The sequence below is a fragment of the Erythrolamprus reginae genome, chromosome 2 (genome assembly GCF_031021105.1).
Source record: "Erythrolamprus reginae isolate rEryReg1 chromosome 2, rEryReg1.hap1, whole genome shotgun sequence".
NCBI lineage: Eukaryota > Metazoa > Chordata > Lepidosauria > Squamata > Dipsadidae > Erythrolamprus > Erythrolamprus reginae.
In genome coordinates, this window is record NC_091951.1 from 122846075 (window position 1) to 122860056 (window position 13982).

General features: G+C 38.6%; 1 long non-coding RNA gene across 1 annotated transcript; it reads right to left on the reverse strand.

Annotated features, from left to right (window-relative positions):
* Window positions 1-599: 599 nt before the first annotated feature.
* On the reverse strand, window positions 600-8672 carry LOC139158557 (uncharacterized). Its single transcript, XR_011557712.1, has 4 exons — window positions 8562-8672; window positions 5785-5885; window positions 3146-3335; window positions 600-2138 (listed from the first exon to the last, which is right to left on the reverse strand). It is a non-coding gene; the product is annotated as an uncharacterized lncRNA (long non-coding RNA).
* Between the last annotated feature and the right edge of the window lie 5310 nt (window positions 8673-13982).

Here is a 13982-nt window from a genome sequence, read left to right on the forward strand (position 1 = left end):
CGGTCACAATTCAAAGTGTTGGTTCTGACCTATAAAGCCCTTCATGGTACCGGGCCAGAATATCTCAGGGACTGCCTTCTGCCGCACGAACCCCAGTGACCAGTTAAGTCCCACAGAGTGGGTCTTCTCCGGGTCCCGTCAACCAAACAATGTCGCTTGGCGGGACCCAGGGGAAAAGCCTTCTCTGTGGTGGCCCCAACCCTCTGGAACCAACTCCCCCCAGAGATTAGAATTGCCCACACCCTCCTTGACTTTCGTAAGCTGCTTAAAACCCACCTCTGCTGCCAGGCATGGGGCAACTAAGATACACTTTCCCCCTAGGCCTTCACAATTTTATGTATGGTATGTTTGTATGTATGATTGGTTTTTATATAATGGGTTTTTAACTGTTTTTTTAGTATTGGATTTTGTTGTACTGTTTTACTGCTGTTGTTAGCCGCCCTGAGGCTGCGGAGAGGGACAGCATACAAATCCAATTAATAATAATAATAATAATAATAATAATAATAATAATAATAATAATAATAATAATGTAGCTGAATTGTAGTCTATGTCCAGGGATCAAAGTTATGTTTGGCAAAGAATTGGGTGATCCAATATTTTGGTGTATCAACATAATGCTTTATTGTATTCTTTTTAGAAAGCAGGGTTTCTTGAAATATATTCATATTCACATGTTTCACATGTGATATTGCTTTCTAATAACGTTAATGAGCAGATCTTATCTTACTCCATGTTTTACATGCACACAGATATGTCCTCTCCTAGTAACAAATAGAGGTTTTTTTTCTAAATTCCATGCTTTAAAAGAGGGGTGTCAAACTCGCAACATCACAGTTGTCACAACTGTCACTATTGCAATTTTCCCCCTTTGCTAAAATGGGGGTGGGCGCGGCTAGCATGTGATGCATCTGGCCCATGGGCTGCGTGTTTGACATCCCTGCTCTAAGTTTATCTCAAATTAGTTTGTTCTTCCTATCTCCATTTGTATTTCATAATAGAGAGTGACCGCACTGTACTCATTTCTCATCAGATTCTACATTTTGAATCACAGTTCTCGTAAAGGACTTGATTGATCGCGTATATGAATCCCTTATGCATAGTAGCATTAAAATGTCAAAGCTTCTTTAATTAAGAAGATTCCCGGTTTGCTGTTTTAAATTAGCCCGGTTGTCTACATTCAGACTTAAATTATAAACCCTAAGACTTGCTTGGACTTGCTAAACTGGCATCAGAGAATTTTTTTAGATCATGAAGCAGTCTTCAATTAGATTACCCGGCAACATTATTAATAAGCCAGTGCAGACAATGATATATGCACACTCTGCTAATTAAACACTAAATACAAATGGGAAGAAATAGTACTCCTTTATTTCTTGAATCTCTTAGTTTAGGAAGTCAGTTATTTTATTCTAGTAGATCTTGTTTATTTACCCTGTCATATTTAAAATTGTGCAGATATTCTCTCATGCTGGTTATTTTATTCTTTGTTTTACTGCCTTCGTCCTTGTCAGATGCCTGGCTGGGCCTGCTTTAGAATGAAGAAGCAATACTAACCATGAGAAATGTAACAAACATTGTTATGTATTTATTTTAATTTGGTTTCAAAATGACCTTTCTTAATTATTTTGAACATTTGACATTATGTAATAAGCATTAAGAATGAAACAAATGTCTGCTTTATTTTGTACGCAAAGCCAGAGAAATGTACAGGTGGAGCTAAATATCCATGAATGTTTTCTGATGGATACATTAATATATGAATTTACTTAGGAAAATGTTTTTCATACTGATGGAAGTTAGAAGTCTACCATGCACTATTATTTAAATGATGGTCTGTTTATCAATACAAGACTGTAACTACAGTAATATGTACAGTGTTTCTCTACAAATTGAAATGGAAGAAAGACAGTTGCAGCCAGGATACAATATGACTACAAAAAAAGCATGGAAGTATAATCTCCATATTATGTGGATTATTTATTACACTTCTGCAGCGGGGCAGCCTCTTCCTCCGTCTCGTGTCCGGTAGATCAATCATGCTCAGCCAGCAGCCGCCAAACAGGAGAAGGATGCAAGGGGGGAGCGGGGGCGCGCTCCAGGCCCATTCTGGTAGGGCCAGGAATGGTAGCCTGCTCCTGCAAACACAGGCAAATATTAAAGATGATATTGCACAAATTGTGGCCCCAGGATTTCTGTACGTGTATATCAGATCAATATGGGAGAGGGAACAAATCCATGACCATACATGTGTGGGAACAGCTTTACAGTGCTCCAGAGGTAAAGAGGAAAATGTGCATCGGAGTCATGTGAGGTATGTATTGAGCATTTGCCATAAGCAGTATTTTAGTTTCAGGATTCACATGATGGGTATTTCTGCACAGGGTAGCTCTTATTCATGCCTAATGCTCAGGTAGATCAAAGGCTTACTTCCAAAGATAAATTAGTTTAAAAAATAGCTTGTGTGTGAGAGAAAAAATATTGTTCCTTTTTTCTCTCATTGGCCACTACCACAACATTCTCTGTACAGAATGAATAGATCCTCCTGGTTGCAATGGGATCAGTTGCAGCAGAAGGGAATGAGAAACATTTATATACTGGAACTATTTTAAGTTAATATATCTCACAGTTTTAGTCCAATTTTCCCTCTCTGAGCATTAGCTGGAGCCTCATTGTGCATTAAAAGGAGGGCCACAAAGAAGCAACAATGGGTGCTTACTCTGTGTGTGTGTGTGTATGTATGCATGCGTATGTTTGTTCATGAGCATGTAAAGAGGGTGAGGACTATTTCTTCTCTTAATATCCCTGTGGTTATCTATTTTAGGATGCAAGCCAATTTAATTTTTTTATTATTTTTATTTATTTTCATTCATTTTTATTTTTGCTTTATTATTTTTACAGATAACTCAATGTGCCAAACATATCCAACCAGAGGTGGGTTCCTCCTGGCTTGGACCAAATCTCTCAAATCGTTAGTGACCCACTGGTGAAGTAATTTTGACATCATGGATCTGTCTGTGCTGCTCCATGCTTGCTGCCATATTTTTTTTCTGAATTTTCAGCTGATTTTCATGTGTTTGGATGGCTTATCTTTATTCTGTGCTGTGAAACAAGCCCTCCTGGCCGACCCCAGGTTAATACTGACCTTTATTTCTTCACCTGAAGCACAGCTGATCAGCTCTCCAGCTGTGTTTTGGGTTGAATCCACCTTCAGAGCATGCGTGGAAGTGAAATGATGCGAGGGGGATCCTGATTGTAATGTTGCGATGTGAACCAGTGGCAAAGGTAAATGAAACCCATCCCAGGATCCAACATACCTTTTTCCTCTCGTTTTCCTGACAACAACAACCATGTGAAATGAATTAGGCTGAGAGATAGTGACTGGCCCAAGGTCATCTAGCTGACTTTCATGGCTAAGGTGGGACTTGAACTCACTCGCAGACTCCTGCTTTATAGCTTGGTGCCTTAACCCTGAGACCCAACAGGCTCTCCAATGGCTCTGGCATTAACTGCTTTGATTTCAAGATGATTTACGGTTAACTTCATTTTTATTTGCATTGGAGCAGGATTATTTTAGGCACAGTCAACTTAAGCAGTAGTTTGAAAAGCCTTGTTTTGAAGGCGCTCGTTCATTTTGGGACTCTGTGCTGATCAAAACCACCAGCTGAACCCACACAATTGCTATTATTCCTCTAAAGATCAGTGACTTCATAGTAAATAACAAAAAATAATTATTATAGTTAAATGTTTGCATTTTCCCAGTTCTCTTTATTTTCTTATGTTGGCATTCTCTGTGTTAGCACACACTGCCAACACAAAACAGCCTCCCCTTGAGGCAGGAGACTTTAAACAGTCCTAGCATCAAATAAATCATGCTGAATTGTGCTCGTTGCTATGCAATGCTACACAAGCCAACCTGGTTCCATAGTGAATATTCATTCCTGTTAAGCTTTTATGGCATGCTTGCAGCTCTATGCAGATTGGAAATGTATTGTCTGGAATAAAACAAACTATTATTTCTTCAGATTTTGTGACATAATATCCTAGGAAACTAGCAATTATGGAATCAGAGAGGCATCAAATTGTGTAGAAAAGCGTTAGCACATGTTATTTCTTAAATAGTAGTTACATGTACTCATAATCAAAGGGTATTATTAAGTGGTAAATGTATCACAAGTAACACTTAACAATGCAGTTTAGGTGAACAGTAACAGTAAAAGTTGCCACTATACTTGTTTGTGAACATAGAATTTGGGTAGAATAATAAATTTTGAATGTTAGGAATCACAGGGAATATTATAAAAGACAGTTTATAGAAGCCAGAAAGAATATAATATTTACTAGAATTCCTGGCTTTTCTTCTGTATTTTAAATTTATACTTGAAACTTTGGCCACTCTATGATATTAACATATTTATTTAATAATTTGAAGTATATACACAATCTATACATTAATTAAGATCTTTCTTGTTTTTCTCTAATTTTATTTCCATCTCTACTTTTACTATTATAACAATACTGCTCAAAAAAATAAAGGGAACACTCAAAGAACACATCCTAGATCTGAATGAATGAAATATTATCATTGAATACTTTGTTCTGTACAAAATTGAATGGGCACAACAGCATGTGAAATTGATTGTCAATCAGTGTTGCTTCCTAAGTGGACAGTTTGATTTCACAGATGTTTGATTTACTTGGAGTTATATTGTGTTGTTTAAGTGTTCCCCCTTTTTTTTTGAGCAGTGTATAATTTCTCTATGACTATATATGCAACGAAACTATATGAACATTATGGTTATTTTTCACCCCATTCAGAGTCTCAGAGGACTTTGCAGAATTTACAGGGGTTAACAGTCTGCAATGCGTTATCTGAAACAGAAAGAGACGCTTAAGGAGCTATGGAAAAGTGTGCTTTGGAAGTGGAACAGAAAAAAATGAGTTCAGAGATTGCCCGGATAGTGTATGAGGGTTTAATTAAGAATAACGTTCTCTGTTTCTGCCCTCTAAAAAGATAATAGAATTCATCTCCCACTCTTGATTTTGTCCAATGCAGAACAGGATTAAGACCTCTTAATCCTGAATATCTGGTGTTGTTTCCTCCAATATTGCAGAGGCAATCTGTTTCTATGAATAGTGTTAAACCCAGATTATAAGTCAACAGACTTCAACTATTTTTAGGCCTTTGATTTTTGAGGAGCTACTGTAGTGGAGAGTAATAGAAGTAGACAGAATATTCACTCCCTCTGTGAGATGCTTAAGGTATGAAAGACTTGAGTGATTTGGGACATCTATAGAATTGTGAGGAAAATGAGTCTATTGCTTTTCATCTACACTTTGACCTTTTTTGTTCAACATCATGGGCTCTGTTGACCAGGTTATCTAGTTTCTATATTGGTGTTTACTGGGAAGTAAATCTTTGCCCTCCATTATTATTTTTTAAATATATACCCCAAAATAACGACATGCAATTCCATGCAGCAAAAATAATATAAATAGAAAAGGGAGGAAGGGAGGGAGGGTATTACAAACAAACACAGACACTCCATGTGACTAAATTGCTTGGAATTCTTTTTCTTGTCCTTTTATCACCAAAAATAAAAGCAAAATCTAAATCAAAACTTCTTAAACAACATGTATCAACAATTCATTGTTGCTTTCCTAGTTGTACACAACTAATTGCAATGATCTGCTACATATTAATTTTATAGTAGGCAATGTTAAAATGGCACTACATAACCTAAAGCCACCTCTTTCTACTACCTTGATGGATTGTATACCTACTTTTTGAAAAAGCTTTCCACTGCCAAAGTTGAACCTCTAAGCACAATCTATGATGTATCTTTCAGAACCAGCTCCATGCCCAACCTTAGCGATGGTCATTCCTGTTAGCATATAGCATGGAAAAAGGGGATAGAATGTTGAGAGAGAGCTAATTTGCATATTGGTATGTAAATCAGTTTTTGGCAGTTGGAAGATAATTCTTGGGATTTGTATGCTGACTGTTGGCGAATCTGTATCATAAAGAGCAGATGTAGAGAGAAATATAGTTATATTGTCAAGTTTTTATTTGTGTAAATATGAAACCAGTTCAATGAGAAAAGAAGAAATAAAAGCATAAGTTTATATTGGAGTCATTGTATTGTGTACTCAAATATACATTGTAGCACGGTTCTGCTATGAAAAGACTCTGCTGTATGAAGTGAAGAACATCACATGAAAAACATAAATCCATCAATTCCTATCTTCAAAAAGTGATACCCCAGCCTGATAGAAAAGTACAGACCCATCTCACTGTGTTGTGTCATCTGTAAAAATTATGGAATCAATTTTAAACCAATCTATCACCCTCCACTTATAGATTAACAATTTGCTTTCAAATAAGCCGCTTGGTTTCAGGAAAAATTTGTCCTATAATCTGCAACTTCTACACTGCAGAAACATTTGGACCACATAACTTGACCAGAGTAAAACAATAGATACAATTTACATAGACTTCTGCAAAGCCTCTGATTCAGGGGTACACAACAAACTACTGTTAAAAGTAAGCTCCTTTTGCATTTCCAAATCCCTGCACAAGTGGACAGCTGTGCTCCTGTGAAACAGGAAACAAGTAGTCAAAATGGGGAGCACATACTATGTGCACTGGTCACTGGTCCGGTTTCTGGTGTGCATGTACACATGAAGACCAGCTGGCCGGCATGCATGCACTCATTGGAAACCAGAAGATCATCTTCGTGGCACATACATGTGCACTGGACAGCTGCTCTTCCAGTTTCTGGTGCTCCCATGCACATGAAGACTAGCTGGCCGGCACACCAGAACCGGGAAGAACAATGGGCGATGGCTCATGTGCCTAGAGAGATGGCTCTACATCAGAGGTGGGTTTGGACCAGTTTGCCCAAACCAGTAGTAACCCGCTGGTGACGTCACAATGATGTCATGAAACCAGTTTGATCAATGCCAATCCATGGACACCACCATCTTTTTTAAAAAAGAAATATTATTTTTCCAGGTGGCACACAGCACAGGAGGAATCTAACTGGCAGTGAGGTAAGTTAGAACCCACCCCTGCTATGCATTCCATATCTGATGTGTGCCATAGGTTCGCCATCATGGGATCAAGCAGTCATTTATAAAAGTGTATATGCATTTTCACACAACTATTCCAGGAAACATGATCATAAAGGAAACTTTCACAATGAAAGCTTTGAGTGGCTTGAACTCTTCTAATGTTGGTAAGCATTTTCCTCTACTTTCATGTGAATTTTTACTAAATTTCCCCAAAAATAAAAGGCCTCTTTTACAGTAAGTGAAATGTGACTGAGATACAAAGGATATGTTTCAATATAGTACGATTTCCATGCATTATTTTATGTCAGTGAACAAAGAATTTAGACGGATATATACCCAGAAATATAAGCATGCAAACCTCAAGTGTGATAATAGATCTCTTAAATTAATATTACTTTAAATTAGGCAATTGAGAACTGCTTTTTTTTCAATATACCGTCCTTGAAACCCCTGTAGACAGACATCTTCTGGAGATGTTCTTTTAACCACTGTGGGAAAAGAATATAGCAGAAATGTCTGCATTTTCTGCCTGAAGAAGCATAAGCAATGGTTGCATGATTGTTAAGACAATATTTACAAGCTTCCTTTAAAATTTGCTTCCTCATAGTTTGTTTTGGTAATGCTCTCTGGATTAACGTCTGCAGGCAATTTGGCTTCTAGCAATCTGGAGTTTCTCAGCAATGCAAAGATAATACATGGAGAAATATCAAAAGGTTGAGTATATCAGCATTTAAATAGTTTCCACATAGCCACAGAGGCTGCGTGTTCAAAGACAAGCTGCAAGCCACAAAGATAAGGAATTTCTTCTGTTACAATCAAAAAGGCTTCGCCCTAGATTAAAATGCAGTAAAAGCCAGAGTATTTGCAGTGTGGTATGGATTCTTGCATTTATTTTTTCCCCTCTGGAAGTGGTATGAATAATATTGAACTTCAAAAGTGAAAACACTGTAGTTGCTATGGATGTTGTCAAATTGTGCTTGCCACCTGTAGGGGCTCTGCTAGTCATAGCTGACTTTATGGGTTGATGCTCATCTCCATTTCTAGGTTATTGAGCCAATGATGTCCAAAGATATTTTTGCAGTCATGCGGCCACCATGATAACACACTGCAACTCAAGGCAGTGAAACATGGAGTACTGCTGTCTTCCCACTGAAATGGTAGCTATTTATCTACTTTCATTTACTGTACATGCTTTAGAACTGCTAGGTGGACAGCAACTGAGACAAGTGACAGGAGCTCACTTTGTTGCACATTGGTAGGACTCAAACTGCTGTAGTATATGTTCTGTCTCGCAGGGCAGCTGGCCAGTAATTAACCCCAAATTAATCCTCAGACACAAGATTTCCAAAATGAAAGAGTCTGTTTACAATGAAGTTTGTTGAAAACCACAAACTAGGACAAAAGAATGCCTTCCGACTGCCAAAGCTCAGGCCAAGTTGATACGATAGATTCCCAAACAAGTGGTTACAAAGCCAAGAAGTACTCACAAGATTCTTGACCCTATAAATGTCCAGAACTACAGCAAAGTTTGTTTGAACAGGCCAAAAAACATCTTCACAGGCTCTCTTTCTCTGGAGGAACAAACGTTGGCTTTTTGCAAAGGAGACCTCCCAACTCCTCCTCTTATATACACCCTGGGAGTGCAGACTATGCACAGCTGTGCTCACCTCCCCCTTTTGAGTCTGCGTAATTGCTCTTGCCTCCCCCACATCCTTCTGACCCATACATGCAGGATCAGATCCCTCATCTCCTCTTCCTTCCCAGACCCAGGCAAAGCCCCAGTTGGGGATTCTATAGCCTCTGCAGGCTCCTCACACTCTATCTCTCGCACCTCCTCCTCCTCCTCCTCCTCCTCCTCACTGTCCAACTCCTCTGACAGCCACACAGGCCAACCATGCGCAGATGGCCTCGATTCATCAGGCTCAAAGTCTGTTGCCAGAGGATCAGCCTGTGATCCAACCACAACAGTATAGACTTTTTTCAGTCTCTTTTAAGCCACTGAGCCAGCATGCCTCTTATTTATTTGTTTGTTTGTTTGTTTGTTTGTTTGTTTGTTTGTTTGTTTGTTTGTTTGTTTGCTTGCTTGCTTGCTTGCTTGCTTGCTTGCTTGCTTATTTATTTATTTATTTTTTATTTATTTATTTATTTTTTATTTATTTATTGGATTTGTATGCCGCCCTTCTCTGTGGACTCGGGGTGACTAACAAAAGTGATAAAAACAGCATGTAACAATCCTATGCTAAAACAACTAAAAAATGCTTATTATAAAACCAGACATACATACAGACATACCATGCATAAATTGTAGAGGCCTAGGGGGAAAGAATATCTCAGCTCCCCCATGCCTGATGGCAGAGGTGGGTTTTAAGAAGCTTACGAAAGGCAAGGAGGGTGGGGGCAATTCTAATCTCTGGGGGGAGTTGGTTCCAGAGGGCCGGGGCCGCCACAGAGAAGGCTCTTCCCCTTGGCCCCGCCAAACGACATTGTTTAGTTGACGGGACCCGGAGAAGGCCAACTCTGTGGGACCTAATCGGCCACTGGGATTCGTGCGGCAGAAGGCGGTCCCAGAGATAATATTATATCTGTAGTGCAGGATTTTTAAAAAATTACCTGTTGGACCTAATTAATATCCAAAGATACAGAAATTTATCATGTTCAGGAAGACCTAACAAAAATCAATTGGATAACATTGTCATAAGCAATGTGCTAGGGCTTAAAACCTGCATATTACATATCAGCTTCACATCTGCATGCATATTTAGCAGCTCCATGTCTACCAATGATAAGATTCTTTTATCGTTACTCTTTTATTTTTACTCTGTTTTATCGTTACTTTTTACTTATGTTATGTTTATAGAAACTACTACTATCCTATACCTGTTTGACAAAGAAATAAAATATAAATAAATAAATAAAAAGATGCCAAATTAGCAGAACAATACCATTTATCTTCCTACCAGCTTCTCTAGTGTCTACTGAGGTAGATATTCACAAGGTTCTTAGTCTATATACTCTTTAAAACAAACATGATGTATATTAACTAATTAATTAATTCCAGACTGGCTTTTCATTTCTATGAAGATTTTTTTAAAAAAATGTGTTTGTTTGTGATTGTCAGATGTAAAAGTGATTGTCAGCAAGTTTCTTAAGATGAAAATTGATGTTGTTGCCTCATCTAGGCATGAGAAGACAATCATGCCATTATGGACAAATTTAAATATCTATCAAATTTAGCTGCTTGTATTCATGGCCAAGAATAAATAATGACTCTTTAGCTAGGTTATGTGTCTATCAGTTCAAAAATCAGTCAGGATTTTTCTTCTTGGTTGAATCCGGAGTAAACTATAAGAAATATGAAGCATTTTAAGAAAATTATGATTTTGAAATGGGGCAACCTTATTGATGATGCTCTATTCAATGGAAAGATAGCACACCTAAAAAAAGACTCAGCCATTTCGGTATCAGGGAGAAATAGTTTTTCCAGACTGTCTTTAAGTTTCTTATCAGTTTGCTATTGCAAAATTCACTGTTGTGTAGCAAAGAATTGGTTTAAAAAACAAAATAAAATTATTTCTGCTATCTTCCTGTCATGTCCTTGGGTTGAAATATCGTGCTCAAAAAGTTTATATTGGGAACTATAATGCACTGCCAGGTCTCACTATTGTATAAACTTTTAAAGGGGGAGGGGATATAGTTGAGCTAGAAGGGAAAGAATACAAACCATCCCCTTATCAGCATTTAAGAGGCTTAGGAAAAAAATAGTCAAGGTGGGGAACTGAAATCTGCAGATTAAAAGAAAAAAGAAAAAAGAAATTTCACCAAGCAAGCAGAAAGATTGGAATACTAATTTTACTCATGAAATAAGAGTTGCATTCTGGCCAGCACTGTCTGAAGTATTTAGTAAATAGGTTGCTTAGCTAAAAGCTTGTTAGGAATTAGCGCACCAAAATTAATAATGGCCATATAATTTGTATTAGTTTTGTTACTCCTTATTAGCATTAAGCACAGTGGTACCTCTACTTAAGAATGCCTCTACTTAAGAACTTTTCTAGATAAAAACTGGGTGTTCAAGATTTTTTTGCCTCTTCCTAACAACCATTTTCTACTTAAGAAACCGAGCCCGGAAAATTTTTCCAGGAAATTTGAGAGCGGCACAAAGTCCTGTCCAGTTTCCTGCCATTCCCCCTTTAATTCTGGCCATCTTGGGCTTTTCTGGGCTGTGAGAGGAGCCTTTTGGTGGCGTTTAAGGAGGCTTTGGCAGTCCAGAGCAAAGCATTTTCCTTTCTCTGGGCACTTGGAGAGGGAATAAACCTCTGCCAGCGCCTGGAGAAAAGAAACGCTCCATTTGCTCTGGGCAGCTCAGAGTGAACAGAGCATTTCCCTTTCTCTGGGCACTTTGAGAGGGAATAAACCACTTCACTGTGGTTACTCCCTTGTGCTGCCTCCCACACACCCAGCGTGAGGTTACATCCCAGAGCATTTGGGCATGGAAAGGCAAAATGGGGTGCTTCACCCCGCCTGAATCAACTCAGCTTCAACCAAACCAAGGAGTCACCACAGTGAAGGAAAGACGCTGGCTACAAAGCGAGTAAGCGAGAGAAGAGAGGAGCCCTTCAGCATGGAAAGGAAGAGGAAGCAGGTAGCAGCAGCAGCAACCGCCTTTCAGTCAAAGGAGCGGAAGGTCCCCCTCTCGCCCACCTGGGTTTCTCTCTCTGGCACAGTGTATGGTGGGAAGCCTCACGCCGTGTGTGTGGGAGGCACATGCTCCTCCTCACCGCCTCAGAGTCTCTCTTTTTTTTAAAGCCTTAAAGTTTTGGATTTTTTTTATTCACCTCACTTCACGTTCTTCCTTCGGCAGCAACTGTCCTCCTCCTCTTCTTCTTCCTCCTCCTCCTACCCAAATTCTGAGCTTTTATTTCTTTCCTAATGGGTTTGCATCCATTATTTGCTTTTACATTGATTCCTATGGGAAAAATTGCTTCTAGTTACAAACTTTTCTACTTAAGAACCTGGTTACAGAACGAATTCGGTTCTTAAGTGTTCTGTCTGGGTTCCCCCAGACCTCAACACCAACTGGAAAAAACAGCCAGACACTCTGGTAAAAGCCAAAAGTATTTTATAACTGGAAAAAATAAGCACAGAGGAAAACCTGTTCTTCCCAACAGACAGGCTATAATATGTTACAGCAGGGTCCTGATGTCCAGACAATACAGCAAGCTTCTTGCTGGCACCCCCCCCCCCAAGGTTTCAATAGTCAAAGGCACAAACCAGGATTCCAAGACGCCAAAGTTCACAGCCAGGTCCCACGACTCTCAAAGATAAAACTCCACAAGCCAGGAAGGGTGGGTCTGCCTTTTAGCCTTTCCCAAGAGCACCACACACAAACCCAGCTGTTGCCACTTTAATGCTGAAAGTATTTAGCCAATTGATTCCGTCTCTGAGTAGCTCTTCTTTGTCGCAGATCAATTATGGCTTGTGCATTTTCCTCTAAGGAATCCAGGCTGCTTGCTGGGGAGAGCTCCCCCTGGTGGGACTCTGGCTGTCCTCCCTCTTCTTCAGCCTGGGATTCCTCCTCCTCGTCTGTCTGCACCTCCTGTTCCTCAGCCTCTCCCTCTGAGCTGGAAACCGACAGAAGATCAGCCGTTCCCGGAGGGGCCTCAGACGGAACCACAACATTAAGTAGATGCACTACTGTATTTCTCTTTTTTATCTGTGTAATTTCTACAATGTATATGTGAGAAAGAGAATGAAATTGATTTTATTATGAGACACTGAAATTTTAGAAATAGTGGTTGCGATGTTCTTGGCATATTTTGAAATGCACCTCATTTTTCAAAATCTAGTGTTATCCACTAAATATCATTAATCTAGTATGAGATAAATAGCATAAGGTGTTTTGCTAGTGCTTGGTTCCTCTTCTCCCTTCTCCTTTTCATTCTTTCCTTTCCTACCAAGAGTGCTTTGAAGTAAAGAACTAATATTAGTTTTCCTGTCATCTTTATTCAATTCCTTTTATTGAATGAAATCCAGCAGTTTACATGATTATTACAGAAAAAGACTGAGGACCCAATAACAAGTCATCACCAACAATACTTCAATTTGCACAGTAAGGTAAGAAAGATATTGTCCATCACCATGTTCATACCTTCTCAAATAACTGGCATAATCCTCTATCTTCATGAAGCCCCAAGTTAACATAAAATGTTCCCTAAATGCTAGAATACAAAGCTGATGGAAAGTGGAGTTAAAAAATGTATACAGATACACAGATGTACATGCCATTTAATTATTATACATTTATACATAATAATCTATATATTTCAAGTAACACCCATACACAGCATGCTAGAGTCCTCTAGTCATAGATAGCAATTTGAGGAAGCTTCTTTGAGTTATGCTGTGCAAAAATAACTAAAAAAGAAAACAGTTTTAATGGGAGTTTACTGCTCCCACTTTTATTTCATTCTGTTTTACAGTCACAGTGTTACTTTCTAATTATCAGCAAAAACCATATAAATCAATACAATCCATAAAGATGTTGTCCAAGTACTCACACCAATTCTACATCATCAACACTCTAAGTCCCACAGGAAGCATTGTAGTCAAAGTATATTTTGTTCCAAATGTGGTATCCACAAATGTCAAAGCATATCTTCTCAAAACGTATCCACAAATATTGTAATATTTTAGTATGAAATCTCATAAAACTTTATTTAGTATTGCTGGCAATGTTTTCCCAATTATATATATTTCTATCCTTGCTGTAGTCCTCTCTTTATCATTATTCATGTTATGCTAAAATAATAAAGCTCACTGTAATACAGCATGAATTTTTCTATAAACTCTCCTGTCTGCTTGAATTATTTAATTCATTTCCTGTTAACAAGGTGAACAGCATCACTGATGTC